This window comes from Rattus rattus, chromosome 2, assembly GCF_011064425.1.
Source record: "Rattus rattus isolate New Zealand chromosome 2, Rrattus_CSIRO_v1, whole genome shotgun sequence".
NCBI classification, from domain to species: domain Eukaryota; kingdom Metazoa; phylum Chordata; class Mammalia; order Rodentia; family Muridae; genus Rattus; species Rattus rattus.
The window spans coordinates 207,718,519-207,725,692 of record NC_046155.1 but is presented as its reverse complement, the minus strand read 5'-3'; the positions used below and the strand labels follow the sequence as shown (position 1 = coordinate 207,725,692).

Genomic DNA, 7,174 nt, shown 5'->3' with positions numbered 1-7,174 from the left:
TTTTCAGAATTGACTCATCCTTCGATATAAACTTATGTGCATTATATCTACAGATATAATTTTTATTAAGTTTGATTCATAAAATATGGCTACAGAAGCAGAAAGGGAATTTCAGATGCTTACAGTTCTATGACGTGAATCTTTACAGTTTTAAGTTATTGAAATGGCTTTTTTTAAATGGAATTTTAAATGTCTGGAGTACCACTTTAATCTCTTTTAAGGATTTTACTTCTGTAAGTCTTATTAAATTAGTGTTTATAGTTGAAAACATCATTGCCTAAGTACCGGGAAAGAAAATGCATTAGGAGTTGACACGTCACTCTTCTTTTCAAAGAAGTCACAGAGTTAGGAGAACAAGATTTGCACGAAACTAATTAAAAATGCAGAGTTGAGCCATGTCCTGCAGTGTCCAGGCAGTGGGGCTGGGGCTGCAGGAGGGGCAGTGAAGCAAAGCGGCTAATGAATGGGTGTGACCACCTGTCTGCGTTGTCCTCTGCCTATGGCCAGAGCCTCACATCTCTGATAGACCTAGAGTTTGGAGCAAGAACTGGGAAGTGGAGTTCTAGAAACACTATCTTCACTTCACTCCGTATCTGTGTTTTTTTATGTGCCTGGCTTCAAGTACTTTACTTTCTACTTCTGGTTGACCTGCTGAGAGGGGGGCATAGGAAATGCAAAAGGACTGTGTGTGCCTTCAAGTTGGTGGGGCTTCTGTCTTAGAGAAGAGGAAGAAGTCTGCTGCATGCACTGGTTTACACAACAAGTATTTGGTTGTAGTATTCCTGCAGACCAGCACTCCACACCCTGTAACACTGCGCTTGTGTGAGCAACATAGCTGGCTTTCCAGTGACATTCATGGTCAGGCATAGTAAACAACCTAGAAAGTGAGATTATGAAAATGTGAATAAAATCTACTTTATAGGGGTCAGAAGTGGACATTATAAGAAGTTTTTATTAACCTACGATGCCAGAATGATAAAGGAACCAGGATAATTATGGTTGCTCATGGAGGATAAGCAGGAAACTTGTCCTAAGGGGAAGAGTGATTTTGTTTCTGATAACATAAATTGCAAAATAGAGGAGGAAGATGATGATCAAAGTTTTTGTCATAGTTTGGAACGAATGGACTTTAAAAATGAGTCAGGATATGAGGCAGACAGACAGTAGTGATGAACAGGCAGAAATCAGGGCAGCAGGCTGTGCCTGTCAGCCCTCTGGGAAATTCTTACCTTTGGAGAGTGAGGATGACTATGTGTCACTCTTCTCCCAGTATACAATGCATACTATTCAATGTAGCCATGGAAGCTGTGACCCAGAACCTTCTTTCTAGTCAATACACAAGCTCCAGGAAGAAGTCTTTAACTTGGAAGCATTTCTTTACTTCCCCTTGGGATAGCTGTCTGTGACCAATGTACAGATCAGTTCAGTAGAGGAAAGAACGGGAAGGACCTGGGCACCGGCTGCCTCATCAGGCACATGTGGAGAGCCATTGGTCCATTGTACTACAGGAGAATGGGGGCAGCACAGGCATCCCTCCACTGTACCCTATGCCCCCTAACCCTGCTGCCTGTCCTGTTGCCCTGTGATGGTTTGCATATGATTGGCCCAGGGAGTGGCTCTATTAGAAGGTGTGGCCTTGTTGGAGGAAGTGTGTCACTGTTGGGGGTGGGCTTGGAGACCCTTCTCCTAGCTGCCTGAATATGTTCAGTCTGTTTTTGCCTTCCTTTGGGTGAAGATGTAGAACTCAGCTCCTCCTGCACCATGCCTGCCCAGATGCTGTAATGCTGCCACGCTCCCACCTTGATTATAATGAACTGAACCTCTGAACCTGGAAGCCAGCCCCAGTTAAGTGTCCTTTATAAATGGTAATGTAATGGTCTTGGTGTCTGTTCACGCAATAAGACCCTAACTAAGACAGAAGTTGTTACCAGGGACTGGGGTATTGCTGTGATAGGCTTGACCATCCTTTTGTTTGGAAGAATGTGGATTTTGGGACTTTGGATTTGGAAAGCAGTGGAATGCTTTAAATGGGACTTAATGGGCTATCTTAGTAGGGATGTGGAAGTCTTTGTTACTGTGAGTGATTTGAATTGTGTGGGCCTGGCCCAAGAGGTTTCAGAGGAGAAGAATTTTGGTATACGCTGTAAAAATTGCTTTTTGTAGTATTTTGGTGAAGAATGTGGCTGGTTTTTGCCCTTGTCTGAAGAGTCTGCCTGTGAAAAGACTCAGATTAATTACATTGATAAAGGAAGTCTCAGAAACACCCATAGTAGATTTTGTTCTCTGGTTAAGTCTCATGAAGAGCATTTTAATGAAAAAAGGGAACCATATACAAAATATATGGTTCGAGTATTAAAGGGACACCCGGAAGTGAAATAGAGCTGAATCCTATGTGCAAGGATATTAAATTGAATTAAGGGAGTAATGACCTCAGGGCAAGAGCCCACCCAGCTAAATTAGTTCCAGGCAACTAAATACACACCTTTAGTACTGAGACAGGCATAGAGATCTCTAAATTCAAGGCCAATATACAAAGCAAGGTCTAGGGCAGCCAAGCTTTTAGGTAGTGAAGGAGTTAGAAATGTAATAGAACAAGCGGGCCATGTTCCAGCTCCTGTAAGCAGCAGAACTCAGCAGCTTCAGCCATGCGTCTCTGGCTTTATATTCAAGAGGAGGAGACTACTGGGACAATTGGTACTGGTCAGCTGGAGCTAAGAAAGAGATCAACATCACTGAGGTAAAATCTGGGAAGTCTTTTTTGGGAGCTGTGTTCCAGAGATGCCAAGGTCGTACCTTGTGCTGTAGCTGGACTTGGTAATGTGTAAGAGTCACCCAGGTACTGATTTTGAAGGCATGAAAGGGTCATGAAGAGCAGCTGAGGTTGGGCACCGTGAGCGGCCATGGAAGGCCATTGGTGAAGGTGCACCCTCAGTTGCAATTGATGGCCCAGGACTGAAGGTGTCAGGCAAAGGAGTTGAGGCTTGGTACCATGAAGAAAGCCTAGGAGAGTCTATTGGTGAAGCCTAGATACAACGGAAGACCCCAGTGTATTGGAGACACTAGTACCATGGGAGGTTCACCAATAACAACAACAACAACAACAACAACAACAACAACAACAACAACAGTGTAGTGTAGGTCAACCTGAAGTTAAACTGCTACAAAGGGCAGAGCTGGAGAAGTGAAGACAGCCCTTTGGAGGATCATGTGTGGAGCCCAGACATTGAAACAAACTGTAACATTGAAGCTACCTTGGAGACCCAAAGACGTTAAAGATGCCAGAGCCCAGGGCTATCTGCTGAGGAAAGCTGCTAACAGGGAGTGGAACCAGCTCAGGAGAAAGAAATTTGTTGTAGTCAACAAAGATGAAGAAGGAGTTGAAGATCTAAGGACCACTTTGACATCAGACATGGAAATAGCAGAGTTGGAGTTTGCGCTGCTGGTTGCTTGTTTTAATTTGGGAATTACAGTTAAGTGATTGGAAGAGACTTTGAAATTTTAACATTGTTGATACTGCTATAGACTATGGGGACTTTGGAAGTTCAACTAAATATACTTTTAAATTATGCTGTTTAGGTATGGCCTCCATAGACTCATGTGTTTAAACAAGCCTATGGAGGCCAGGGAGTAGAATGTGATAGTTTCCATATGCTTGACCCAGGGAGAAGGTATGGCCTTGTTGGAGGAAGTGTGTCACTGTGGGGGTGGGCTTGGAAACCCTTCTAGCTACCTGAGGATGTCCAATCGGTTTCTGGCTTCCTTCGGGTGAAGATGTAGAACTCAGCTCCTCCTGTACCATGCCTGCCTGGATGCTTCAATGCTGCCATGCTCTGGCCTTGATGATAATGGACTGAACCTCTGAACCTGTAAGCCAGCCCCAGTTAAACGTTGTCCTTTATAAAACTTACATTGGTCATGGTGTCTGTTCACAGCAATAAAACCCTAAGACATGACCCCAGAAGGGGATTTCAACTCTACATCATTGTCTCAAGGCAAACAAATCAAAGAGTCCCCTTCTGCCTCCTCATCCCCAGACAGACTTCCTGAGGACCTGTCATCACATATTAATCCTGGGGATGTTTGCCAGGAAGATATGTCCATATTGTCATCCTCTGATGACTTTGGGGAGGCCTTTGTAATGTCCTCTCCAGAGAAGCAGCCAGCAGATACAGTAAATGCAAGGTCTGAATCAGTCACTGTCTTCCAGCAAAACAAAAAGACTGAAGTCAGAAGTCTGGCATCACTTTTCCCTGGCCCCCATGGATAGTCTCAAAGCAGTGTGTCAGTACTGTAGCTGCATTATTAATCAAGGGAAGAAGGGATATGTTGGCACCAGTTGTTTGATGCTACACCTATGCAGATGCCACGCTGAGGTTGTAGGGAACCAGAAGGACTTTCTGGGTACAAGTTTGGCAAGCTTTCCATATGCCACTTTAGCCGCTGCAGAAGCCTCCTCCAAATTAATTGGCTTGCCAGCAGCGGTCAGAAAAAACCATTAAGGTATGTTTCCTACTAATAGCAAGAAGACCTCAAAGCTGTGGAATCACATTTCTATTTGTCCAGCAGATTCAAGGAAGGTGGTGTGACTGCACTGAGGCCGGACCATCAGCAGGGGCAAGAAGCCCACCAACCTGGGCACCAACTGTCTTTTGAGACATCTGAACTGGTTCTAAGGCCATGTACTCAAGAATGATGTCTCAGAGGCCACTCTGCCCTATTTTCCAGGCATCTGAGACTTCTGGGCATGGAGCTTTCAGTGGCCTCCTCTTTGTATGATTCTCCAGAGAAGTTCTATGACTCTTATACAGTTGCCAAAAAAAAATCACAAGTCTTATAGCTGAAGTGATTGCACTTGACCTTCAGTCATACTCCCTTGTAGACAACCTTGGCTTTAACAGGCTGCTTGAATACTTGAAACCTCAGAACTCTTTACCCTCCCCTCCCTACTTCTCTAGAACAGCCATCCCAGGTATGTATGACAATGTGAAACAGATAATTACATCACATCTGAAGGAAGCTGAGAGTGTCATGCTCCATTTCACCTCTGGAATACGGATGAGTAGCCAGACTAGTGAATACCTGACCCTTACAGCTCACTGGGTAACCTTTGCATCTGCTGTCTGCCCACATCGTGAGGAGCCCCATTTTTCAGCACTTTTAGATGTGTCACAGATTGACTGTGACTATAGTGGAAACAGCACTCAGAGTGTTGTTGGGAAGCCAGGGTGACTTCCATTGGCATCACTGCCATTGACAATCCAAGAATAGGGAAAGTGCTGAGGGAGTGTGAACACTCAAATGTACAGTGTTTCAGTCACACAGTAAGTCTGATTGTGAGCGAGGCTATCGAGAGCCAGAGGATGGTGCAGGACTTACTGAGTATTGCCTGGAAGCTGTGCGAGTGGGACCATCAGTCACCCAGAGCAAGAGAGAAGTTAGCAGAACTGCAGAGAGAGTACAAGCTGCCCAGCACCAGCTGACCCAGGATGTACCATCCAAGTGGAGCACATCATTCCACACGCTTGAACGTCTAATTGAGCAGAAGAGGACAATTAACGAGGAATCTATTGAGCGTAACCTCAGAGAATTGATCAGCTGTGACCAGTGGGAGGTCATGCAGTCTGTATGCCATGTGCTGAGACCATTCGATGCTGCAAGCCGAGAGATGAGAGCCCACATGTCTACACTGAGCCAAGTCATCCCCATGATCCAATCCTCAGCAGAAAAGCTGAGATGCTGTTTGGGGAGACAATGGGCATTGATACCATGCTTAAGTCCCTGAAGGAAGCTATGGTGAGCGCCTGTCTGCCACCCTCTATGACCCCTGTCTGCCACCTCTATGACCCCTGTCTGCCACCTTCTATGACCCCAGGTACATCTTTGTCACACTGCTGGACCCTGGCTACACAGCTTCCCTGGTAACTGAGTAAGAGAGAGAGCAGTACAGGCAATATTTAACTGGGGAGCTAGAAATACTGAATTCTACCTCAGAGGACACAGGCACCTCCAATGGCTGCGACTCGGGGTCCCCACTTAAAGACACAGGCACAAAGGAGAGCCAGTGGTCACTCATGCCAAAAAAGAGAGATCAGAGAGAGAGAGAGAAGCTACCTGGAGACATGGTGCTTGCATGTTTGGAGAAAGAGGTGCTGGAACACAGCTGTGACCCACTTACCTATTGGAGTCTGCAGCAGTCATCCTGGCCTGGGCTGTCTACCTTAGCAGTCCAGTTTCCAAGTACAGTCACCTCAGAAAAGCTGTTCAACACACCCATGGAGGCTGGCAGCTTTGATCAGCCCAGGCTCATGATGGAACATTTTGAAAAGTTCATTTATTTAAAAGTGAATCTCCCTTCAATATACTTTCAGTATAGACCTGAAGAGATGGCGCCGCCAGACTGGAAGGAAATGTGCTTCAGAGTGCTAGCTAGTCAGTACTAGGACTGACTCACCGGGCAGGGCCATATAGGACAGCAGACCTTGCCAGATTTCACCGTAATATCCTCATGTGCCTTACTCCTCCTTTAGGCCAGGTGTCGAAGTGCATTTTCAGAAGCCCACTAGAAACAAAGTCTTGGCAATTATGAAATAGGATGATCAGGTTTAAAACTATAAAGCTTTTTTTAAGGTGATAGTAATCTGTTTTACTAGAGTTGAAGGAAGACAATTTTATTATGTAAGGTTTTTATTCAGTTGTATAAGAACCCACAAACCAGGTGCTGTATTTTAATTAAATATCATTTTAATTGCAACAAACATCTTGTGGCTGTCAAATGAAACCTGTAATAGGAGGTGGAGCCATGCTGACTGAACAGTTCTTAGCCACAGGTTCCAAGAGCTTGTCAAAGAAAGAATATTCTGGAAGCTGTTTGCTATGACAGAACTAGGCAGTTGAAAACAAAACTGAACTTGGGCATATCCTGGAGTGTCAGTCACATGACTAGTTGGTCATAAGAACATTCCCATGTCAGGTGTTTGCATTCAGGTTTTCCATCTTCAATTAATTCAGAGATATCCCACTTATCATGAGCACCTCGAAGTTGGATCCAAGGTTTAGAGTCATGCTTAGGACTTCACCGGTGCACGATATGACACATTTACAACAGATGGCCCGTTGATCAAATCTCCATGCCTCTCATTTATTTTTGCGTCTCTATACAATAAAACTATCTCAT

General features: G+C 44.8%; 1 pseudogene; it reads left to right on the top strand.

Annotated features, from left to right (window-relative positions):
- Window positions 1-1,005: 1,005 nt before the first annotated feature.
- Window positions 1,006-6,650, top strand: LOC116893548 (annotated as a pseudogene).
- The last annotated feature ends 524 nt before the right edge of the window (window positions 6,651-7,174 follow it).